The 27,130-nt window shown below is 44.1% G+C and overlaps 1 long non-coding RNA gene across 1 annotated transcript; it reads left to right on the plus strand.

The window, feature by feature from the left end:
• LOC146809985 (uncharacterized) lies at positions 1-25,487 on the plus strand. Its single transcript, XR_014965609.1, has 3 exons — positions 1-19; positions 999-1,099; positions 25,352-25,487. It is a non-coding gene; the product is annotated as an uncharacterized LOC146809985 (long non-coding RNA).
• Positions 25,488-27,130: the final 1,643 nt, after the last annotated feature.

The following is a 27,130-nucleotide window of genomic DNA, read 5'->3' on the forward strand; positions in this document are numbered from 1 at the left end:
AGATCATCGTCCGAGGCAGGTGAGAAAGCTGGAGGTGCCTCCCAGCAGGAAGAATGCTCCATGGTCAATGGCTCTGCTGGCCCCAGCAACCTCCAATTGTTAATAATAATATATATTTCCCTAACTTTTACTGCACCATACTTTGAACTATTTTCTACATTTTTCCTAGTATAATTTTTTTCCCAAATCCTCTTTGATCTGTTTTAAAAATCTTGTAATCCCTGCAATATTCTATTATTATTTTATATTTCTAGTATCTGTCTGTATTTCACCTCAAATTGCCTCTGTCTGTAGCTTCCTTTCTTCTGGTTTTTCAGTCAGCTTTCCACCTCCCCATATATATTTTGTGGACTGCTTAGTGGTGGTACTGTAAGACTCAGACAAAACATTGGTCCTTACTGCTCTACTAGCACTAGTACTACTACTCTGTCGTGCAGAATGCATGCCCAAGTACGGTATTCTATGCATGTTTATTGAGATGAGAAGAAGGCTTTCTTTTACTTTCTGATGCTCAATCAGTAAAAAGAGAGAGTGGCCATAGTCACGTTGGACACTCCAAAGTTGTGTCTTCTTCTTATCTAGGCCTAGTATTATTAGCAGCAATTGATGGTGAACTGATTACCATGCTATATGGCTGTAAGGAAGTATGAGGAGGAGGACGGCACCATTACATTTGCCAGCCAAGAAAACATTATGTCCGATTGTCCGGCCAGTTGGCCACTCATTTCTTTTCAAAAACTTAGATTCACCATTAGCTCTAGCCCCTCAGTTCAGTTCTCTACAGATTGTCTTCTTGAGACTGAGGCTTTTCAAAAATTGCCACCAACAAAAACAAAATGTCCATCTGATATTTTATAATTTTTGGTAGGACATAATGTAACTGTACCCACATTTCTAGTGATGTGTGTGTGATGTATGTATATTTAATTTTGCCACAGAAAAAAATAAATAGGGGGAGATGCATATGGCATCTAAAAAATGTTAAATGTTTTTTCTAGCCGCACCGACCACCAATGAGGGGCCAGCTGGGACGGCGGCATCACCTAGGGTGCAGATGCCGCAGCTGCAGGGGGTGAGCCAATGGCAGTGGCTGGCAGTGGTAAGTCATATTGCTTGCTTATGGACAATTTATATACTTGCTGCAAGGGTGTAAATTGTACTGATGCGAGTGAGTCTAAGTTTTAAACAGTTGAAGACACCCTTCTTTACCTAGCCATAGCATATACAGCGGGAGTTTAGTAAATAATGGTGGCCTATATCTTTAACTCAGCAGAGAAAGTTCATGAAGAAGAGTCAGACCTTGGTGGATTGATGGTAAAAAAGGATGGAAGGAGGAAGGATGGATAAAATGTAATATGACTGACAGAGAAGGATGAGTGGGTCAAAAAATATCCTTCAGGGTAAAATTTGTATTTATTGATCAGCTGCCTGTAGCCCATGGACATTGCGAATCTCAAATTAATCGCTTACACATTAAGCGTAGTAAACAAACTCCCAGTCTCACATTGCCTGTCAGCACATGATTCATCTCATCTCTTCTCAATCTCAACACATATGATGATGACATATCACTAGTTCACATCATAACAAACAACAATCACTCAGCGTGCAATGCATGCTACCATTTACCTGTTTCTCCGGTGTGCTCACCGTGATCGATTGGTGGTACATTGGAGAATGCAGATCCTCCATTTGTTCACGAAGCAAAGAACTGCCAATGTAAATCGAATTATAAATGTCAAATGTGGGTAGGGCAGTCCCTCTAGGGTAGGAAAGCATAGATAGTCACGGCCCAGGGTTGGAGGCAGGCATACATTTGTTTGTATTCTCCATCCAATGTATGACTTGAGGGAAATGGCTTTGGAGGGCAGATCGGGAGTCAGACTTCTTCACTGACTGCACACAGTTGCAACTCCAATCCGGCAATAACAATGTGTTTAAGAGTAATTTGGTGGGGATGAATTGGTGAACCAGACAGTGAGACACACACAAATAATAAAGTAAATGTTGTGAGAAGTTGGCCTGGTATATGCTGTCCACTAGTTATAGTGGGCACCTAGTACCAGTCCAAACAGCCCTTATTGATGAATAGGTTTAAGACAACCTTTATTGAAAGCTAGCCTAGTGGTAGCTATGGAGAGCAGCCTTAAGGCTAAGTCGTGAAGGAGTGTAAAGCAGCTTGGTTTAACAGATTACAACCTCCTAAATAACTAAATGAAATGAGAACCACACAAGGTATATATAAAACATATGTATGTATTTGTAAACACTCACTACTAATCTCTTTATGAGATTAGAGTCCAAGATAAACAATAATACAGTTCTAAAATGACAGTAAACAGCACAATATACAATGGGCCCCAGGGGGAGACCAAACCATATATTAAGAAAGTGGTATAGGAACCACGACTTGACTAGACACAGTGCCTAGAGCATGTAGAATCGCGGGGACCCCAAGGAACCACCCAAGGTAGTGACACAGGAGTCCCACGGGGGATGCGTGCAGTGTGAGACCACAGGCGCGAGTCCCGTACTATTCTATGGGAAAGTCGCGGTTGGAATTTTAGAAGTTAAGGACACTTAGGAGAGGACTTTGAGCAAACCCCTTTAGACTCAGGGGGTCCTAGGGCCAACACCCACGGGAGCACCAGAGTACTCGAGTTACCTCACCCAGGGAAGCTGGGTGCATAGGTGTCAAATGGTGTCAGGAATCGTCGTTGATTTCAATGGTGATCTGCTGCAAAGTGCTGCTGCCGGGATGAAGAAAAGTGTCTGGTGTGATCCAAGCCTGGATCTAAGATCAGAAGAACCTGAAAGCAGAGGGGGCAGAGTCTGGGTCACTTGCCAGTGACCAGGGGCACGATAGACGAATACCCACCGATGTCGGGTGTTTCAGGTGCGAAGAGGTGAAGTTTGACTCTGCAGCCACAAAAACCAGGAGGTGTCGACGACAACCAGGAGCTGGATTCAAGCTGTCCCACAAAGGATGTCGAGTGCTGCAGTGTCAGTGCTACGATTGAAAACAACAAGCCTTGGCAACAGCAACCCACGCAGGAAGAGAAAAGATGCTTCGGTGCAGACCAGCAAGGTCCTGGGGACCCCCCAAGTGATGGAGAGTCAGGGCACATCTGGAGCAACCAGGTAAGCCGAATTAAATTTAGAGTTGCCTTCACAGGGACCCACCAGTTGACAGACCAGGGATCGCAAATGGACCTCGAGAGGAATCACACAAGACCAGCCCATGGGTCACTCAGTGTAGGCCAGTAATCTTCAGTGGAGACACTGCTCGGGGTGTGGACTACAACTTTCCCAAAGTACAGCCTCAAGGATTGAGGAGAAGCATATGCACTTGCAAATGTGGACAGTGTCCAGAGGTTCCGCTTCCACGGTCCCCACAAGGGCTATGGGTCTCAGCTTTGCTGGGAGCTCAGGTTGGCCTCAGGGAAGTCTGGAAACCCACCTTCTGTGTTGCAACTTTTTTTGGAGTCCAGCAGGAGCTTCGGAGATGCAAACCAGTCAGATGCATCTTAGGTGCCTGCCTTGCCGGGCAGTAACTCCTTTACTCCAATGGAGATTCTTCAGTCATCTAGCGCCTTGTAGATCATCGAAGTTCCAGGATTATGTATCAGAGTTTCATCCATGTAAATCTAAAGCCCTGTAGCTAGCGGTTCCTATCTTATTCCCAAGGAACGGGTGGGACAAATTCTAGGGACCCACCTATGGTAGGGTCAGGAAAGAGGGGTGGCCACACCCATTTCCTTTGTCCAGTTTCGTGCCAGAGCAGGGGCTGGTAGCCCCTGCAACCGGTTTGAGCTGGACTATGCACAGGTACACCAAATGTGCCCCCAGTGCAGACTTCAAAGCACTCTTGGAGTGCACCCACCCAGCCCCAATACACTAAAGCCTGTCTGGGAGGTGGTCACACCTCCCTGTGACAGGAAGCCTATTGTCCAGACCTCCCCTGCCAGAGTTTCATCCAGCAGCAGAAGGGCTGACTCGATTCTATGTCTGCAGCATCCATTTTGTGACGCTAAGACTCTGTTAAGTTGGTACTGGGAATACCGGTGCTGTCATGTTTCTCCCTTTAGATGGGCGGTATAAAATTCCCACACAAGTTACTGGTGTGGGGATATGATAACAAGGTGTTTGAAACACGACATGTTTCCATGCAGCCATTCCGAAGATAGCATTTACCGATTGGTTAGAATGCACTTAAGAGTATATGGTTTGGCTGCATCACAAACAACCCCGGAATAAAGTTTCCGAAGGCTACAGAGGGGCCCTTTTCATGCATGGGCACCATCTCACATAAAACACAGCACCCTGCCTTCTGGATTGGAAAGGCCTGCCATAGGGTTACTGATAGGTTTATATGTGCAGTGATATGGAGATATATAGTGAACCTATATCTCAGTAAGGGGGGCATGCACCACCTTACAGGCTGCTGTAGCTTCTCTGTTGTATCATTTTGGATGGCTTCCCAGGGGTGGCATAATACATGCTGCAGCCTCTGGTTGGCCTGTTGGGTACCTATACCCTGGGTACATAGTATATCATATACTAGGGACTTATAAGGGTACCCCAGAATCCAATCTGGAGTGTACCTAAAGTACTGTTAATCATTTTAGAGAGGAAGAAGCTAGGCTGGGGTCTTGGTTAGCAGGGCCCCAGCCAGACTAAAGTCGAAAAACAGTGAAACATCAGCAAAAAGTGAGGGTAACCATAAGAAGCAGAACCTACTTTCCTTCAAGTGTTCCCTAGCTATATATATTATTTTTTCAAAGAAAGAAAGCCTCTTAGTCAGGGAAGTAGAGCTGGTCCTCAAACTCTGGTGGTTCGCCCAAAAGTAGGTCATCTAGCACACTACTTCCATGACCTGAGTCTCCATCATCTTCCTCCTGTGGTGCTTCACATATGGTGTAATCTGGTGGTCTAAAGTGCTGACTCATTTTGATCATTGTTAATCTCTCCATGTTTTGGGGCGAGAGACTGGTCCTTCTCACTGTGACAATGGCACCAGCAGCACTGAAAACACACTCAGGAGAGATTTGGCTACAGGGCAAGCAAGATAGTTTACTGCCAGACTGCTGAACACTGGCCATTGACGCCTCTTACCATATCAATACACCAATGAGTTTTGATCAAGGTATACCTCTGTTGCCTCATCCAGATAGGCCTGGACCATTCGCTCAATGTTCATTGCTGGTGCTCCACTTTGCTTGACCTCATTTACCTTTGCTTCTGCGCTGGACTTAAGCCCTGCCAGTATAAACTAGTCAGTTGCTTTGTACTTGAAGGCTGCACCACAGGACTTGTGCCCTGGACCAGTGGGCATCTAATTCCCTGCTGTTCTTTTTCTAGCTCACTGTCTTGTTCAGCTATCCATGTTTTGTATTTTCTAACAACCCCGTCTGAAAAAGGACTGAAAGTGGACGGTAATGGTTTATAGCCTGGATCAAGAATTGTGGCACAGATGTAATGTTTGGAGGACACAATGTCTCTTTGCACCCTTGAATTAGCAGACAAGCAAAGGATTACGCACTCCAGCAAGTTATTTGTATCTTTTTTTCCTTCCCACCTAGGTACATTGCAGACACATTCTCTAGCTGTTCCTGTAGCACGTGCAACAATGGGATAGCTTGGCCCATGGTACTGTCCTCTTTGCTAACTTCTCGTGTGAACGCCTCAAAAGAAAGCAGCATCTCTGTCAGTCATTTGACTAGGCCCTATTCATCCATCTCAACGATCATGCCTTTTACAGTTGCATTCCCTCTTTGCATGACATATTCCTTGATAGGTCTGCACTTGTCAAACAGGCTTTCAAGTATGTAACAAGTGGAGTTCCAGCATGTTGGCTTCTCCTGTTTGAGTGCTTTAACAAACATTCTATTATCACTCTGAATGACCATTAGCTCTTTCTGGGCTTTAAATGAATGGCTGAAATGAGTGTATATTTTTCTGCAGGTGGACAGTAAGTTGCTTACTTGGTCTTCTTTTTTAAGAATGTCCTGTACAATGATGTTGATGTAGTGCACCAAAAACAGGACCCTGAAATACCCACCATGGCCTTAGCTATATTACTGCCATTGTACATGGCAGCACATCTAGTCTTTAGCCCTCTTGGCATCAGCCATTTAAAGACCTTGTTGTTAAAGTTTTTCAAAATATTTGCAGCTGCATAGGATTTCTCCGTTCAAACATCGCTATTGTTGCATGGTTCCGAGCAGCATTAACACTCTCAGCAGTGTCAACATCTGCAGATATTTTTTCTCTAGCCTCCACAAAAGAGATCCAGTATGCAGTGATGCACATGTAATCAGTCGCTTGGCAACTGGTCCTCATGTCTGTTGTTAAGTGGATACTGTGGACTGCATTCTGCTGCAAAGCTTGTCCAAGCAATTTAAGCACATTGTGATGTAGCACTGGAACAGCAACTCTGGCAAAATAGGACTGGCTGGGAACCTTCCATTTCAGGCATATGCTGCCACAAATTCAAGAAAACCCCACCCCTTCAATAAAAGAAAAAGGAAGGAGGTTCAGTGCTAGCATTTTAGCCAGCTTCGCGATGTAAAAACTTGCCTTTGGGTGGTTGTGTTCATACTGCCCCTCTGGCCTAAACATAGCAGGAATAGTAGCCTGAATGTTTTTCTTTACTGATGCCACTGATGCAGGTGACTACTTGAGAGGAAGCAGTCGTAGGCTTAATGTGCTTTTCAAAGGGGCAGTCACTGTCCTCTATTGCCTTGGTGTCTCGACCTGAGTCTTGTGCCATTGCTATTTTGCTGATGTAGGCATTACTACTGTACTGTTGGGGAGAAGGCTGCTTTCCGTAATGAAGACTTCTTCCTCTCCTTCACCTTGCACCGTGATCTGCTTGGATTCAGATTCCCTACTCAGCGGCTTTCACCCCCTTCACCAACAACACTTGTAGTTTTTTGGCCGCTAAGGTGTGCCTCTCAACAGATCGTATGGTGCTTTCTCAAATGGGTTGTTTGGCCCCGGTGCCATAGTTTGTACCAAGCTTACCCTGACTAACACTTGCTCCACAAAGGGAGCATGTGGCAATGTTAGCCTGGTTCTGGCTAACCGAAAAGAAATCCCAAACTGAGGAGCTCAACTTTCTGGTGCTGGTACCAATACCAATGTCGGATGAACTGGCGGTAGGTGGGCAGTTTGACTCTCTGCAGTACCTACTTCTACTGAGGTGGTTGTGGATGTAGGTCACTGCTGGGACTTTGCAAATATGGCAGGAAGCAGTGGTTATATCTGTGGTGCAGCTGCCACATCCCCCGGGAAGTAGGGATGGTATAGTGTCAGTCTCCACTGGGGCTGGGTTAACATCCATGATGACTGGCTCATCTTCATCCTCCTCTTCTACATCTGCCTCCATAACTCGAAGGCTTTCTGGAACCTTCTTTTTCCCTAGCCTTATCTGAGTCATCTTGTGACATGCTTCACTCTCAGACTGAGGTGGAATCCTAGTGGCGTCTTGATCATCAGAAGGTGGGCTTGAAGAAGAAGATGATGCACCACTAACCCTCCTTTTTCTAGCTGGAGATCTAGAAGACAATGGATCTTCAGGATCAGATTGCTCTACTTCCTCAGCATGAAGCTCAATCTCTTGAACTGCTCCAACCTCGGCAGGAACTACTATTGGCGGTTGTGGCTGTTTTTCTTGTAGTTGTCCACTACTTTGAGTTTCCTGCAATTATTGGGTACTACTTTGCGAGAGAGCTAAGTCAATGTCAACATCACTGCTCATCAGCATTGCCACAATTAAACTGGCTGCCTCTGTGACCGACAGGGACTTGAACCTAAATTGGGGTGGGTCCACTGATTTGGAGGTGCTCCTCCCAGCCTGCTCCCCGGAGGCTGGTGCGGCAGGCACAGTTTTTTGTTTTCCAAAAACCATCTAGGGCGACATACCAGTGGTGATAGTGGTAAGCTCCTTCTGCTCACTGACTACTTTCTTGGGTACAGTTTTTGGCTTGACAGTGGCAGCTTTCTTTGGGGCCCGCTTGAAGTTGTCAATTAGCAGGGGCACGTAGCTTTACAAATTGAAGAGATGTCTGATGTGTGGGTCACTCACACATCAAGCTCACGCTGTGCACAGGCCTTCTTTCTGGCAGTACTGTGAGTGATGTGTTGTTGTCTTCTTGTCGTGCACCTAAAAGAAAAGAAGCAAGAAGGACATCAGTGAACTGTGGCAGTTTTGCTGTTCAATTCGTAACACTAACCAAAAATAACATTTAGTGTGGTCACTGCTGTTACTTCCTTAATTAGCAATACAGTGTAAATATATCTACTCATTTGCAAAAGGGAAAACCACACCAACAAATACATTTGTGGTGACTGACCAATCTGGAAGAATAAGATAGAGCAAACACAACAACATACAGATGAAACTGTTTGCTTTATGTGCGGCATGTGACATCACATCACTCAAGACACGTGATGTGGCACTGAGGGAGGTGCACCTGACAAATGGCAATGGAAGGAATAATCCCTAGACAATGAATGTTGTTGTGCACCTATAGGAAACATGGGGTTGATTTCATTGATGCAAGATATAGTCGAAAATGGTATAAACAATTTTTTGTTATTATACACAAAAATTGAAAATATACTTAAATAAATGAAAAAATTCAAATAATGAAACATAAGTGAAGTTATCCTCAAAACTAAAACAATAAGATAATATTAAACTGCTCAACTATCCATGCGGCCTATTTAAAAAAGGAATGAATTTGGCTGGACACACAAAATGGCTGCCAACTAGTGCCACATTGTCATCAACAACAACACATAACAGGAAGGCATTCATTGGGAACAAGGATAAGACATACAGACCTATAGGGAAAGCTCACTGGCTGGATCCACAAAATGGCTGCCACCCACATAGTCACAATAGGAAGCTGGAGGCCTAGAACAAATAACGCATGCAGGCCTATAACAAAAGCACACTGGCTGAAGTGCATACACAAAATGGCCACTAGCCACATGGTACAACAAGAAGCTGGAGGCCTAGAACAAAGAATTCATGAACGCCTATGGCAAAACCAAACTGGCTGCCTACACAAAATGGACGCCAGCCACATGGTCACAGGAAGAAGCTAGAGGCCTAGAACAAAGAACACATGCAGCCCTATGGCAAAAACACACTGGCTGCAGTGCATACACAAAATGGCCACCAGCCACATGGTACAAGAAGTTGGAGGCCTGGAACAAATAACGCATGCAGGCCTATGGGAAAAGCACACTGGCTGTCTACACAACATGGCCACCAGCCACAGGTTCACAACAAGAAGCAGGAAGCCTACAACAAAGAATGCATGCAGACTATGGCAAAAGCACACTGGCTACATATACAAAATGCCCAACAGCCAAATGGTCACAACAAGAAGCTGGAGGTCTAGAACAAAGAATGCATGCAGACCTATGGCAAAAGCACACTGGGTGCCTACACAAAATGATCAGCTAAAAAGGGTTAGGCCCATAATCAGTAAGGGTCGACCCATTTAACAAACAAACAACTTCACACGTGCCAATACTGATATCAATTCAATCATCTCACACCATGATAACACAAATCAATATCTATGACCATATATTTTATTTTTCATCTGTTATTTTTTATTTCCTAAAATTGCCAGATTGCAATATTCATCTATTAAAACATCAATTTATCACAAAACATTACACAATATAGAGACACATCAACATTATTAAATTAGGTGACATTCTTTAAAACAAAAAAAGACAAAACATTAAACAATATTTTGATATATAGACCTAATACACAGATCTTAATAGTTCCAGTTCTGTCATTTCTAAAAAATAATATCTCATTTTGTCATGCTAAACACAGCCCTTTGAAGCTGGCCTTTCAACACCCTACTTGTATATTCCTTTAACAAGGGCAAAACCAAACAGTTCACCAGTTGGGCTAAATATACACTATTTCAATTGCAAGCTCAATATACACTATTTCAATTACAACTTATATAAAGTCACATTCCGGCGTGCAGCGAGGCCACGCCCCTTTTTGGAGGCGACGCCCCTGTCTAGGCCCCGCCCACTACCCAACATACTTAAGGCTCCGATCCACAAGCTCCGGTTGATGGTTGTGAGTTTTTCCTGAGGCGGAAAGCCGGGAAAGTGTGTGTTGTGCAACGTTTTTAACAACTTTGAGAGTCACGTATTTTCTGTTCTCACCGGCACATGCCCCCCCCCTCCTGGCACTTTGATCCTGGGCATTAGGCTCACCTGGTCAGCTGTGCAGAGGAGTCGAGCGCCGACGCCATTCCGGCGTGCAGCGAGGCCACGCCCCTTTTTGGAGGCGACGCCCCTGTCTAGGCCCCGCCCACTACCCAACATACTTAAGGCTCCGATCCACAAGCTCCGGTTGATGGTTGTGAGTTTTTCCTGAGGCGGAAAGCCGGGAAAGTGTGTGTTGTGCAACGTTTTTAACAACTTTGAGAGTCACGTATTTTCTGTTTTCACCGGCACATCCCCCCCCCCTCCTGGCACTTTTATCCTGGGCATTAGGCTCACCTGGTCAGCTGTGCAGAGGAGTCGAGCGCCGACGCCATTCCGGCGTGCAGCGAGGCCACGCCCTCTTCCTCCTACATCCGTAACTACAAATCATGTGCCCCCTCCGGCAGCGCAGCGGACGAGCGCAGCGGGCGCGCCGGTGGCGCTCCGGAGGTGCGCCAGAGGTAAGCCCGTCTGCGCCCGTCCGCGCCAGACCGAGCCAGGAGCAAGGCACTGGCGAGAATTCAAGGCTTACATACTCCAGAGTCTACCTTCATCATCTCTACCAGCCCCTTGTACACACAGGCTTACACTTAATGAGAGCAGATTCCCACTGTACCAACTGCCCCCAGTGTCCCTTTCACTTTACCCCCTCGATAAACGAGATCAACACTCAGACGACTATCAACATGGCCCTGCTGAACTGTAGATCTCTCCCCAAACATGCCCACGAAATCCATCTGCTTATGGAAGAACATCATCTAGAGATTCTGTTTCTCACTGAAACATGGCTCGCCCCCGAGTCAGATGCGGATATCGTGCAGGCACTGCCCCAAGGTTTCTCCATACAACATCTGAACCGCCCGAAGGGCAGGGGAGGGGGAATAGCCGTCATTTTTAAAGACCTCTTCTCGTGCAGATTTCTCGACAGCCCATTGATGGATTGTGAAAACATCCATTTCATCATTCAAATCTCCCCTTGCAACTCCCTCTCAGGAGTCCTCATTTATCGCCCACCAGGATCCATGGGACAGTTCCATAACTCTCTCATGGAATGCTCCGTGGCCCTGGCTAGCACTCGACCCAATTTCCTCATTTTAGGGGACTTTAATGTCCAGTTTGATAACACTAAGGATGCCACAGCAGCTGACTTGATTGCAGACCTCGCTGCCCATCAATTTCATCTATTAAACCATCGACATCTTCCCACGCATAATCTCGGACACTTGCTGGATCCCATCTTCTGCAATTTTCCTGACCTTAGGGTAGGAATGCCGATACCAGTGCCCTGGACTGATCATCGACTTATTCCTCTAAGCCTGCAGATTAAGACCTTTTCTCCGCCCAATCAAGCACCGGGCAGACCCTCTCGCCCCTGGCCGAAACTTGACCAGGATAAATGGGCGAATGTATTAGAACGCTCCAAGCCGGCGCCCGATAGTAATCCGCACTCGGCAGACGTGCAGTTTAGGTCCTGGGTTGGAAATTCCCTTGATGCCGTTTTGCCTAAAAAACCGTACTTAAAACCTAGGAAAAAAGCCTCCGCTCCATGGTTCTCTCATGAGATCCGCCTCCTGAAAAAAACCTGCAAGAGAGCAGAAAGAACATGGAGGAAAGACTTTGATTCCAACAGTAAAAGGGAATACAAAGTAGCCATTCTTACCTACAAAAAAGCCCTCAAACACGCGCAAACTGTCTTTTTCACTGATAAAATTAGCAAGGCATCCTGTTCATCTAGAGAAACCTTTCAAATAATGAAAAAACTTTTAAAAATTCCAGAGCCACCTCTAACATTTAATCTCCCGTGTAACCATTGCAACGAGCTAGCTGCGTTCTTTGAACAAAAGATTCAAAAGATCCTCCTTCAGCTTCCCCCACTTCCTCCCAACGATCCGGCATCCACTCATTCAGAGCAGATTCAGAACTCACACATAGAACTTGATATGTTCCTTCCCATCTGTGAGGAAACCTTGCGGCCCATCTTCCAATCCCTGAAAAGCGGCTCCCCGCTGGATCCAGCACCTGTCAGACATCTGAAACAAGTCACCTCCACCATTCTGGCGCCCATGGTGAGTTTGATTAACGCATCCATTGAAAGCGGATGTGTCCCACCTAGCTGGAAGAAAGCGATTGTCAAGGCCTTACTAAAAAAGCCTAACCTGGATCCGAATAATTTTGCCAACTTCAGACCTATTTCCCTGCTCCCATGCGTGAGCAAGATAGCGGAAAAGTTCATCAACAGTCAGCTATCAAATTTCCTGGAAAGCAACAAATTGCTAAAATCCACACAGACAGGTTTCCGCCCTGGCCAGGGTACGGAAACAGCGATGGTGGCGGTTGTCGAAGAGGCGAGGAAAATCATCGACACAGGAGGATCAGTGGCAGTGATCCTTCTGGACCTCAGTGCGGCCTTCGACACCGTCAACCACAGTATCCTGGCCCAGAGACTCCAGGATCTTGGTATCTCTGGCTCGGCCCTGATGTGGCTAAAGTCATTTCTGGCCAATCGATCCTTCCAGGTGGCGGAGGGCGATTTCCTCTCCAGGGAGACTCCTATACACTGCGGAGTACCTCAGGGCTCATCGTTAAGCCCTACGCTCTTTAACGTGTATATGTCGCCATTAGAAGGTATTGTCGTCCCGTATGGTATTAAACTTCTGACCTACGCGGATGACACCCAGCTGGTTGTTTCCCTCAGTCGACAGGATAACCCCGAAATAGATCTGCACTCCTGCCTGAGGGACATAGTCAGCTGGATGAACCTATCCCACCTTAAACTCAATGGCGACAAGACGGAGATTATGGTGATAGGCAACCAATCCTACTTCCGGCCGGAGTCTCTATGGCCTCCTTGCATGGGCGCACCTCCAATCCCCAAAGCTGAAATTAAAAGCTTGGGGATCTGGCTTGATCAAAATCTCACCCTAAGCACCCAGGCAAGGAAAATGGCTGGAACATGCCATGGTCTCCTACGCACCACCCGTAAGATTCTTCCCTTGCTTCCACCTGAATCAAGGAAACTCCTCCTTCAGGGTCTCATCCTTTCAAGATTGGATTATGGTAATGCTCTTTACCTCGGGGCTCCAAAAAAAGTGATTGCCAGGCTTCAGGTTGTGCAAAACGCCGCTGCCCGGATTCTCACAAACACTAAGACCCGGTGCTCTGCCAGACCAGCAATTAGAGCCTTACACTGGCTGCCTGTTGAGCAAAGGATACATTTTAAGGCTATGTGCCTAACCCATAAAATCATACAGGGTAAAGCGCCGTCAATATTAAAGGACCTTGTGATCCCTTATACCACTACCAGAATCCTCCGATCCTCGTATGCCAATCTGATTCAAACGCCTAAGATAAGGAAGGCTCGTTCAGGAGGTCGACGTTTTTCCGTTCATGCGTCCAAGCTTTGGAATTCCCTTCCGCCTGACCTCCGGGCTCAACACATTCTGCTTCCATTTCGAAAGGCACTAAAGACATGGCTGTTCCCATAACCTTCTGCTTCGCCTCCGGTTGAACTCGCTGTCGCATCTTCCAGCGCTGGGACGCTCAAGGGCAGCCATGCGCTTTAGAAATCTCCTTACATTACATTACATTACATTACAATTTGAGGATCCATGGTAGATGCTTGCAACAAACGTATGTGGAATAATAGCAGTCAACGCGTTTCAAACTCTATTATGTATCTTACAGGGTTCAACTTAGGACTCAGAGCACACAATGAGTTTGTTATATCTGAAATGAGTCTCTCATGCTTAATATTCTTTAAATTTATAGTTCCAGCTTCACAGTTTTAATAGAACATTGTACTGGGAAAATCCTTCCCTGCCATGGTGACTAGTCAACACTTCCTGGTAATACGTTTCGGTTCACTTTTACTTGAAGGAACAATGCAAAGAGCTGTTAATCTGCGCAAGCTAAATGCCTACTTTTTAAATACATTGTACCCTGCCCTTAGGCTGCCCAGGGCCTACCTGAAGGGTGACTGTTATGTATTAACCAGCATTAGCAAAGGCAATAGGTCTCTATTGGCCTTGCAATGTGAATGTCTTTAAGCCATGTTGTCTAGCAGCACATCTGCTGTTAAGCATGGCTAAAAGTTACTGAAAGTCCAGAATCACAGGTTGTCAGGCCAAAGCCAAGTCTTGTTGCCACTTGTTTTGAGTTTATTGTCCTGCTCCACCTAACACAAAAAGTGTTATGACGTGGCTAGTGCTGGCAGCATCATAGTGCTTTTCTCAGTGACTTTGAGCGATGCTGATCAGCAGATGTGCTGCTACAAAACATAGCGAATAGCTTGAGCATAACGAGATCTATTGACTTTGTCAAGGCTTGTTCAGTGTTGATGGGGTCTTGCTGAACAAATGTGGAAGTTATAGTGAGAAGCAATTGAGGAGCTTTGAAGTGAAGCAAGGATGTGGCATAGGGACCAGAGCTGGTGATAGGGAAACTGGGGAACCAAGTTCGAATCTCGTGGCAGCTGAAAATGTTGTGCGTCTGGGCAAGTCAGTTGTGCTTTCCCCTACCTACGCCAATGAATGTGTGATTGGGCTATGTAACTGGTGAGCACTGAAAGTGCTCCAATACAATCGGCTGATGTTAGCACCACAGCATGAGGGAGAACGGAACAAGCACGCTGATACCCTCAAATCGCGCAAACAAAATAACAGTACTGACGATGGAGGAAGTTGGGGGACAGGTCAAGCAGGGAAGCAGGAGGGAATGGGAAGATGGGCAAGCACCGACAGGTAAAAAAACTAAATTGAATCAAGGTTCACTGCCAAAAATGAATGTGTCATTGTGTTATGTAACTGGTGAGCACTTAAAGTGCTCCAATACTATCTGCTTGTTTTCCCCTATGGCCAGATGGACAATTGAGCAAGTGCTCCAATACCATAGGATCTTGCAAAAAATAAATAAACAGGTGCGGGTCGTGTTTTAACAACTATTTAAGATAAGTATTCATTTATGTACATGCACATGCGTTATTTTTGGTATGTGTGTATGTGTACAAGGGGGACTACCTGAAAACACAAGTACTCATATGGATTGCTTGAAAACAAAGAAAAAAAATGCTCTGCAAACCTGGAGCAATGTAAGGTGACATGTGCTTGGTCAATGTGTTATGGGAGCCAAACATAAAAAGAGGGCATGTCGCATGCATACCATGACAAATGGCATTAAAGGAAATGAGAGTGATGCTGAAGTTTACCCATGGTAGGAGATGGGTGGCCTGTAAGCCTACAGATCATAATCCATATTTGTCAAGCGCTAACACATCACCCCTGAAGGTTTCAAGGAGCTTGGGACCATTGGGGAGATTAAGTGAGCTATTGCCCAGAGTCACATGATGCTAAGCTGTGCTGCCGCCGGCGATCGTACCGTGTGCCCCACTCTCTGGAGTCAGCTGCTCTTGCCCCTGCGTCAAACCTCTTGCCTAGAACACAGCAAGCGCTGTCTAGCCAAGAACTAAAAAGGAAGGTTTGGGCCTGGCCAGAGGGTTAACTTGCCAAGTTGACTGTTTAAAAGGCTACTTGAGTGGGTGCCACAATCAGTGCGGCAGGTCCACTAGTAGCATTCAATTTACAGTCCCTGGGTACATGTAGTGTACTTTACTAGGGACTTTTAAGTAAATTCAATATGCTAATTGTGGATAAGCTAATTTTGCCATGTTGTAAGCAGAGAGCACATGCACTTTAACACTGGTTAGCAGTGAATAAGTGCCCAGAGTAATAAAGTCAACAAAAACAAATTCAGCAAAAAGGGGAGGGGGAAGGTAAAAAGGTTGGGGTGACCCTTTAAAGAGGGACACTTTCCAAAAGAAGGGATTTCTAATATTTTTCTGAGCAAAACAAGGGGATATAAGATGAACAGCCTAGAGGGAAGTTCATTACATTCCATAGCTGCTGTCACAAAGAAGGCCCAATCCCCAAAAATATACTGTAAAAGTTAAACTTTAAATAAAACAACAATTTAAAAGAAAATCAATGTATTTACTTAATAATAAATTGTATAGTTAACAGTTACAACTTGTATTAACATTAATATAAAGTTATTTTTCAATTTAGGCAACTTCCCACCCTGTTCCCTACAAACCCAACAACATTCTAGTAAAAACTAAATATTTAAACAAAAAGTAAAAATTTAAAAATACTTTAAAAGTAACTAATTCAACTTCAAAACATAAAATAAATATTAAACAATAAAACCATTTACATAAATATTAATCAATTAAGTATTTAATTAGCAATGCAACATTAACAATACAATTAAAATGATTATATTTGTATTTACTTCCACCCTATTCCCCTTTAAACCCAATCACCTGCTACTATGTTATATATAACTCATAAAAAAAATGATAGTAAATATTTTAAATTCCAAACTATGCTTTAAAAAGTAATATCAATTTTGCCAATGACATTTACAACTACAAATAATATTTTAGCTGATATATATAGATATAATCCAAAAACATGTTTTGCAATTATATTGAAGAAAACGTTATCAAATAAAACAATATTATTTAAAAAAATATCACTTAGCAGATTAACTTTGTTCTCGAGAAAGATAGTCTATAATATGTTACATTTGTACTAATATTGCAAGGCTCCGTCCGGTTTTATACTGGCGGAGGCTTTGGACTACTCCTGAACTTTCCCATTATGCCAATGGCCTCACGGACATTATAAAATCTGATGTCTTTCATAAATCGAGTGGCTGAAGAACTTACATGCGTCTTTAAAAGACATGGGTATGGAAGGGATGTGGACTGACCCAGCTACTGCCCAGTTTCCATCAAAAAGTTCTCTCAAAATAGCATACTGGGAAAGAATTGATTCCCAGGTATTGAGCAGAGCATCAGGGATGTCCGGGAATTTTCTGGAGTTTAAAGACTCCCCCAGCCTTGAACAATATTGGGATGTGGTGACCAATGTGGGCGACAGGAAACTCTACTTCCAGTTTAGAGCTGGCTCCTTGCCTCTTAGATTTTTGACTGGAAGGTGGGCCAGGAATTCGGAATTGCAGTGCCCTGCATGCGGGGCTGCGATTGAAACAGCTCCCCACTTTCTGTTTGCCTGCCCGGCATTTACCATTCCAAGGCGCGTTTGGCTTACCCCAATGTGCAAATCTCTCGGCACAAGGAGCTGCGCTGTAGCATTACGCATTTTGCGCACTAGCTCTTTGACAATAGTTTCTGTCGCATTGGCAAAATACTTGGGCTGGGCATGGGCATTGCGGAGAAAATCAATTAAGCGTACCCTTGATGGCCTTTAATGAATTCTGTGTTTGGGCTTTCCCTATCATCAGCTGTGCCAGGGACAATTTTAATTCCAAAATGTTTTTATTACTACATGTCAGTCCATTGAAGTGTTTAATGTTTTTTTAAAAGGTATTTTAATGTATTTATTGAAATGTATGTTTTTATGTACAATGTTTGTGTCTTTTATGATTGCTTTTTAAATCGAATAAAGACTGATTGATTGATAAATATTAATCAATTAATTATTTAATTTGCAATGCAACATTAACAATACAATTAAAATGATTATATTTGTATTTACTTCCACCCTATTCCCCTTTAAACCCAATCACCTGCTACTATGTTATATATAACTCATAAAAAAAATGATAGTAAATATTTTAAATTCCAAACTATGCTTTAAAAAGTAATATCAATTTTGCCAATGACATTTACAACTACAAATAATATTTTAGCTGATATATATAGATATAATCCAAAAACATGTTTTGCAATTATATTGAAGAAAACGTTATCAAATAAAACAATATTATTTAAAAAAATATCACTTAGCAGATTAACTTTGTTCTCGAGAAAGATAGTCGATAATATGTTACATTTGTACTAACAATATTCTGGACACAATATTTTGGTATCACATAATGTAAAAAGTGATATTTATTCAGTCCCCATTGAGACTGTGCCTTACTACCATTGGTATGGGGCCTCAGTGGTGCTTTCTATTGTATTGATAGGGTTCCGTAGAATACTCCACACGCTGACAGACCTGAGGAAGCCCTACATATACCCCATGCGTGCACCAGCCAAGATTAGATTTGCAGATGGATGGTCTCATCTCGAGCAGTGTATGGTCTATCCCCACTCTCAACATATTCATGTTTTACATCAGTTGAGAAAAGTGATGGGTGCTTGTTGCTATGGGGGAATCCTTATAAATGAGGCTACTCCTAGTACCCTACACCAGTGGTGATGGATTGATACTCCTAATTACAGAGGATTGCACGAAAGTTACCAACCATCCCTGATCCAGTCTGAGTAATGATGTTAGACCTGCTGTCCTGCCACAACCATGCAAAAATGCTGGATGGGAACAACCACCTTTACTTACAGGCAGTTTAAACCTCCGAAGTGTGACTTCACAAAATCTGGGGACACTTAAGTTTGTCTTCAGTGAATACACCTCGCAAGATCAGAGTTTGCTTACTCTGAGGTTACAATGATGGTGAAGATTTTCTCCTAACAGTTCTGTTTTAATATTCCTGGTCACTTTCTCTGGATCAGAATCCGGAAGATTTGAAACACTCTAAAAGATGTAGTGTAGGTGACTGTGGTCTGTAACATGAAATGTTTGTAACCTGCTGAGGGTTATATGGTCCCTGTGCCAGGCATAATAACGAGATTGACCAAAGCGGTTACAAGATCATCATCTTGATAATTGCTTAATATGTTTGATATACAAATGTTGTGCAGTCTCCACTGATAAAGAACAGCAACCGTCTCAATAATTAAAGGTATTTAAGGACACATGAATTGCTCATGCCTGTGGCCTGAATGAGCGCACATAGAACTATACATCCCTTCCAAAGTTGCTTCAAGAATGTAAAAAGATGTAATATGGGACGTCTAAAATTAAATTAGGGTGAGAACCTTCAAGAGTCTATCTCCCCCTGTAAGCAGCAAAAGGGGATGAAGCAGTGGCTTAGCAAGGGCGGGCTATCGGGAGGGCAAGGCAGCCCCGGGCAGCACGAGTTTGGGCCCGCTCTTTCATGCGGCCACCGCAGGCCGCAAAAGCAGGTTTTACATGGTCTTCAATTTGATGCTGCCTCCTTTGTACCCTGCCCTTGTACATTTGGGGCAGCATAAAAATCAATGGGTGTTGCGGTAGACCGCCCACCGTAACACCCACTGCCCACCCCTTTGAAGCTAACCATAGCGTGAAACGGGGCCTTAATTACAAGGCAGCGTTAAGCCATGTGAAGTGGCCTAATGCTGCCTTGTAAATAAGGCGCAGCCCCCATTGCCACCAAAAGTGACGCTGTGGTGGCGATAGGGACTTGTACATATGCCCCTTAGTGTTCTTTCACATTACGTCTGTCTACTCGCCTGCATCATGCAGCATGAGTTAATTGTTAATTGAGGGAAGCAAGAGACCCAGGCTCATATGCTGCATGTCTAAACACTTTTAAGGTCCAAAAGGTGAGACTTATTGGCTATGCCAATGCTTGTTCTTTTTTTGCTGTTCAAGACGGCCAGGTTTGTCTGGTGATGATGGACATAAAATAAAATGCTCCTGATCGTCTTCTCTTAGGTGAGTGTTCGGATGTTCTTACTCTGACAGCCTTCTCTGTTGGGCCATCGCAGAATGTTTTCCCACAGCAGAGCCAGTGGGGACTTTGCCATCAGAAAGATGAGAGCCCCAGTAACTCACAATAGAGGGGCCGGACAGTGGTTTTATAGACAGGGTACTCCAGCACAAATCCACACTTTTCATTGTGAGCAAAGCTTTAGAATTTACATGAAAAAATCATGTTTATTTAGGCATTTTTTTATCACACATCGCCTTTTTAGTTATATTAAAGGATCGGCTTACACCCAGCAGCCATGGAAGATGCGATTGGAGTATGTCCACAATAACTTTAGAAATTAACACCATCATTTTTAGACCAACATTTTACCAGGATTCGACACAGCTATACCAAGGAAGCCTACATTTTTTTCATTTATTACCACCATCGTGTCAGGACCATTAGTACACCAATGGTGAGCATCAGTGTTCCAGGAGTTGAATCAACTTACCAAGAATTACCACCGTTATTTCTGTGTAGGAATTATATTGGGGTGTGTACCTCAATGCCATGGATACCCACATAAGCCAAACATTACAACTAATATTACCGAAGCAACAGGTGTGTGCCATATATTCATACAGTCATCCACACACAAACACATAATCTCACACACACATACAGGCACACGCATGCACAGTAGCCAGTGGCTACATCACCTCTCCCTCCTTAGAGCCAGTAAAGGTATCTCCTGGAACCGGAATATCGGCCCCATCACTGGAGAGTTCATAATGAGGGCCTATGTAGTGTGTCCATAAGGACAGATTATAGAAATCAGTTTGTGAGGAAGAGAAGACGGAAAAGTTGTATTTTGCTAATATTTGCTTATACATGATTATACTAGTTTGCGCGTATGTAAACTTCCACAAGTAAACAGGTCTTTTTCTGCTCTACTCTCCGGCGTGCCTGTCTCCTTGGAGCTCCTTGGTGGCCAGCGCTGTTCTTTCTGCTGTTTCTCTTCATTTCCAGCCAGCTTCGGATTGACCAGGACTGTTTGTTATTCAGCCCCGCGTCTTCCCTCCGAGCACAGACATTTCCATTTGTCTGCAGTCCCAGACAATCATTTCTTCGTAGCCACAATTTAATTTGGAATTACCAATAGTCACGACACATTCTCCTTAGAATCATACTTACACGAGGGTAATTCGGGCACATTTTGTGACATTGTGTTGTGTTCAAACTATTATAAACGAAAACCGGCAAATATCTGTGATGGCAGTCATTATAACTGAAACTTTAAACCATGCCACTTCACACCGAACCAATATATACATTGCCTGACGATTGTAATTATTCGGACGATTCTTTCTCTCCATATTCATCTTTGCATAGCGGGAACTGTTTCTAGTTTTCTCCACATTCACTGACCAGTTTTCCTTTCACTACCTCTTCTGGCAAGAAGCACAATCACCCACTTGCCTTTGTGGTAACCTAAATTATGACGCTCCCATCTTTGTAATTTAGGCATTGTATTTGGCGTGTATAGTGCGTGGTATTGCTAGTTGTATTATTTCTATTGCTTTTGTAACCAAATATTTCTTTAACATCTATTTCGAAAAAGCAAAGCCTGGTCAGCATGGGTGGTGAGTAAATAGTATGTGATGGAGTTGTCTTTTATAGTGCACACTGTACTCTTTGTGGGATAAAGACCTTGTGGAACTGGGGGTGAATATTTGTTTTTAAAACATTTGCCATCCATACATCCCAGTGCTCTTTTACCTAAAGTACAAAAAAACAATGATAACTCCATTATGTAAATAATCTTTTTGAAAACACATCAATTTACGTCGATTTCCCTTTTATGCCCCATGATAGCGACTCTGCCCTCCTACATCAAAAATTCAATGATATTTGATGTGAGATGGAAAGAGTACTTTCTACTCATCACTTTAGTTGTTACATCACTCTACGTGAGTACTCAAGAGCCAGGTGGCTGAAGAGCAAGCATGTGAACACTTTTTACGAACCAGGGGGGACATTAGCAACAATTAGCAATAATTATCGCAAAACGCGCTTAGTGCGTTTGTTTTTATCGCCGCCTATCGCAGGATATTTTCGCGGAGATAACACGCTATTAGCAACGTTTAGCTCCACTGTGATAAAAAATCTAGCGATAGCGGCGAAATGCCAGAATATCGTTGGAAATCCAGTGATATTCACGCATTAACGCCATGGTGGACTTAGCCTGACAATCCACCTCCCACTAAAGAAACAGGTAAGTCATGTTTGTAGCAGGTGTTAAAGACTAGCAATAATCGCTTTGCCTGCGTTGCTAATAGGGGGAAGTTGTGTTTTCAGTCGCTTTTAGTTGGGAACACCTACCTTGCATGTCATTAGCGATAATTATCGCTGGCATGCAAGGCGATAGGAAAACCAGCCGCTATCGCCAGAAAGCTGTCACTAACGTGTGTTAGCGACAGCTTGCTGATAGGGCAATAAGAAAATCGCCACTTTAGCGGCAAAAAGTGCCGCTAAAGCGGCGATAAAGGCCTTGCTAATATGCCCCCAGATTCCCGAGATTTTGCCAACACACTAACTTATTGCTTGCCATGATACGGTGGTGTCCGAGGGTAAACCTATTTCTCTTTGTCAATATTTTTTATCACCAATTGAGATAGCAGGTTCTACATGTTAAAATATGTCTAAATACAACCGTAAGATCATACAGTGGGTAAGATTCATAGGCGAGTTATTCCTCATTTGGAAGGGAGCAGAAAAGGAAGTTTTAGAATTCATTGAAGAATTTACTAATGAAGTTTTAAAACTTGAATTTACCCACACCATCAGCAAGGAGGAAATTGCTTTTCTAAATATTACACGAACTGTCGAAGATAATGAGATTGTGTCCTTGCTATGTAGGAAACCCCTGCTGATAATATAATTCTACACACAGGGAGTTTTCATTTGAAGAGTCACAAATGGACCATACCCTGAATGAGCTAATTAGAGCAAAACAAATGTGTTGTTTGGACACTCCTTTTGAAAATAAAGAAAGTTAGATGGTTTGTCATTTTACGAAGAGATTATGCTCAGAAACAATAGTATCTGATGCAGTTAACAGTGTAGGACATAAAGAAATGAGACTCTACTATTTTGCAGCCCTCAGAGAGAGAAAAGGAAACCCTTAGAGTTAAGACATGTGACCATATTTAGCACTAAATATTCTAGAATTCAGAAACAATTATCACAAAGCTGGAAGTTACTAAAATCCGATAAGGTAACAGGTAGTAAGTTGCAAACCCGAACAACTCTAACTTTCAGAAAAGTTAACTCACTAAAAGATAGTTTAGTAAAAAGAGAATTTGAAGAGGTAAGTCAAGGGGGATTCATGGTTGAAAAAAAAACAGTTTTTTCTGTTAAAAAAGGCAAACCATGTAAACATGGCTCAATAAAACCAAGGTAGGAATATGTATAAAAGGAAAGAACATTTTTAAGATTGGAAAATATATAACATGTAAAAATGATTATGCTATTTATGCATTACAATGTCTGCGTCACAAATACTTTATATAAAGTACGACCCTGTAGGTGCACAAAAGAATTTCTCAACATTTTAGAGTCATCAACAAAAATCATGTGAACTACCCAATTTCACAACACATTCATGCCTCAGATGGAGGCAAATGGGAAGTTCTGAAGTACTTTTTTATTGATAGGATACCCTCAGATCTACGATGGAGTGAGATGTCATGCTTGCTATATAGAAAACCCCTGCTGATATAATCCTACACACAGAGGGGGATATTCTCAAGAACGTGTGGTATCATCGCAAAATTAGCTTAACGCATCTTTGCACATCGCAGTCTATCACGGGAAAATAACACTGTGTTACGATTGTGAACTCAACCCGGCGGCACCATGTGATTGTCTCACGATAACGCGCTAAATGATAGCGTTAAAATCAATGCGACGCCGAAAAAATGTGAAACACGAATGCGAAAAAAGTGGTGATGCCCCAAATCGCGAAACAATCAGCGATAACCAGCGACTAGCCTGCAATTCCCATGCGTCTTGCGGGAAAACGCACTATAAAAGCAGAAAAAAAGACAAAAAATAAATAAACTGCTTAGCACCATGGATGCACCCGGACCGAGTGCAGAGGACAACGCGAACCCCACAAGCCCCACAGACGACCAACAAGGAACCTCGGGGTCGGGGAAGGCCAAGGAGAAGAGGAAGAGGAAGACGCGGTTCAGTCCGCAGGAAAACAGGATCATCGTCACGGAGGTGATAGAACACTACCAACAACTGTTTGTCACCTCCAACGTGTCATTGGCAACAAAGACCCAAATATGGCAGACTCTCTTGGACCATGTGAATGCAGTTGCAGCGTTGAGGAGGATAATTGAAGAGGTCAACAGGCGCTGGAATGATGTGCAGGGCAAAACCAAGAAGAAACTCGATGCCAACATGAAAGCAGCAACGCTGATTGGAAGTGGGGGTCCAGTGGCACACCAGGAGATGGATGGCATGGAGAAAATGGTGGCCACAGTTATCAGTCGGGATACGGTGCCAGAAGTTGGGGATGCGGATACTGCTCAACATGACCTGACACAACATCACCAGGGTGAGTACCGACCAGGGACTGGGGGGACGGGGGGAGATGGGCACAATGGCACACATGCACAATTAAGTAGAGCACACTGCACACGCACAATGACTCTGGATCATGTCCCTGTTCCCCGTGGCACAACGCAGCACACATTCAAACACCAAGTAGACCCTGTCCACCATGTGCCCAAAGGGGTCCCACCCCACACATCACCAATCTCACAACCAACACATGCACACGTGCGAAACCCAGCAAAGATGCATATTTGTGAGCCACACTGACAATGCAAGTGACACTACATGACGACTAGCATGGATGCAGTCCAATCATCATGACATTGTGCACGCCACAACACTGAGGTGGCTGAGTGTGGACCACATCCGGAAAGGAGCAGGTCACACTCTGACACATCCACGTGCACAAATAACCACTGATGTCAAAAGCACATCTGTGAACAAACCATGCCCAAGAGTCACAACTCAACCAAGAGCACAATTTAAACAAGTCCGCAACATATCAGCACTGTAGAAGCACAAAAGTCAAAGGCACACCGCCTGCGAGGGACAAGGAGCAGCCAAATCAGAGCTGCAGGGGCTACTCACCCACAATGCAGCACACACACATAAGAATAAAAGCACCTCAACATTGACAACAATGTGGTACAAACTGCAACACTTCCACAACAGAACACAGGACACAACTAGTGCCGCATGTGCGTCCAAAATCACCAATCATATCTGGCATAGCAGGAAACTGTAAGATGACAATGTACGAGTACAACCTCACATTAGTGATGTAGTACAAATGTCCAATGTCCCGCATCAAATAGGCATCTCCTCACAGTCACAATGTACATTGTCGTGCAGTCTGTATGTAAACTTTGCCAATGCGTCAACATACATGGAGCACACTGTGAAACTGCATCTCCCCTTTACATTGCAGAGGGACAATTAACACCTCCTGCAGAGCAGACCCTACATCACGTCAGTGATGATGGAGACGACCCTCAGGACATCGACTATGACGAACTCCAACGGTTCATGGACTACCTCCGCACCCCACCTCCAGTAGCAGGGCAGCCCAGCACCATCCAGGTGAGCCCACCCCCTACACAGACCACACAGCAGGAAGCACCCACCACCACGTCTGGCTCCCAGCACCTCACAGAAGAACCCATGGTGTTCCAACACCATGTATTAGACTGCCAGAAGGAGCTGGCTAAACAGGTGCGGGTGGGGTTCTACCTCATGGCAGCCAAACTAGATGCCCTACGTGGGTGTCTAAGTCCCATCAGGGACCACTTACACTCCCTAACGGACACCCACAGTCTGCCCCATGCCCTCCAACAATCCATGGCTGGTGTCGCTGGAGTCATGACTCGGACACAACAACTGTCTAGTCAGAGTGGCTACAGCGATGTCATCCATGATTTGGGAAACATAAGGGGGGTCATGGTGAATATGGAGCGGATGCAGGCACAAAGAATGGCTACCACAGCTGCACACGAGAAAGCTGTAGATTGGATCTTCCATGCCCTGCAGATCCTCATCATGGGAGTAATGCCACAAGACATTGCACAGATGAATGCTGCTGCTACTTCTACATTTATTTATAACAAACAAGAGCGACCCATATGTCCCTGTGAACTGGGTATTACTGTTAAGTAAGAAAAATGTCCACAAGGAACTTATTCAAAATAATCCGTTTGCAATAAGGAGTAGAAATTATACTCCCAACCGATTTAATCAAAAAGCCAAAGAAAACATACTTAGTTAGCCTGGAGAGCTTATTTACTTCAGCCGAAGTAAATGCAATTTATTACACAATTCACAATTGTATCACAGACATTTTATATTTTTCAGGCACATAAGAAAGATGGTGAAAAAAGTGAAAATAGAACCCAGTGAGATGATCATAGCCTACAAAGTGAACATAGTGTTTAAGAGGTCTTTAAAAAAAAAAAAAAACAGTGAGAGGCATGTAAGAGTGTAACAAATCTTTTTTGCTCTCCCTTTGTTGGTGTCGACGACGTTTCAACCCACTCTGGGTAAGGGGTCTCTTCAGGACAATTATCTGGGGACTAATAGTATTCAAAACTCGAATTGAAGATGAATAGTTGATAACATGTCTGACGTAGCTTGGGGCATCTAATGTCTCCACTGTATCAGTGATCAAGGGCAATACTTGTAGAGCAAGGAGACCGAATGAGTAGTCTGTATAAATTGTAGGACAGCCGTGAGGAAACGAGGTGTCCGTTGTCCAAGTCAAGAGGGAGGACCTTGAATAATGTTCCCGTAATGACTATAATACTTTTCCAGGAAACGAACGAGTGAAGCATCCGATCCAGCCGCGCAAGTCGGTGCTACTTCTACATCCACATTTCCGGCCCCTGATGTGTCAGTGTCACACAGTGCTGCAGACCGAACACCACCACCCACATGTGAGGCACATGAAACGTCAGAGGACGAAGATGAGGATGAATATGCCTTAGTGGTAAGGAGGAAGCAGTAGCATTCATCTCCGCCATATGGCTTGTTTCTGCTTGGGTCTGCCCTCTGCATCATGCCCTGGAATAACACCTTCCACTGTCCCCCGATACACTCTGCGACACTAACCTCAAACCTTGACATGGACTGCCATATTTTGTTTGCCTAACAATGACACAGCAATCAGCCTGCGGACTGGACTCTTCTCCTTCCGAGTGACTTGCCAATCCCTAAA

The sequence above is a fragment of the Triturus cristatus genome, chromosome 7 (assembly GCF_964204655.1).
Source record: "Triturus cristatus chromosome 7, aTriCri1.1, whole genome shotgun sequence".
In the NCBI taxonomy this organism is placed as follows: domain Eukaryota; kingdom Metazoa; phylum Chordata; class Amphibia; order Caudata; family Salamandridae; genus Triturus; species Triturus cristatus.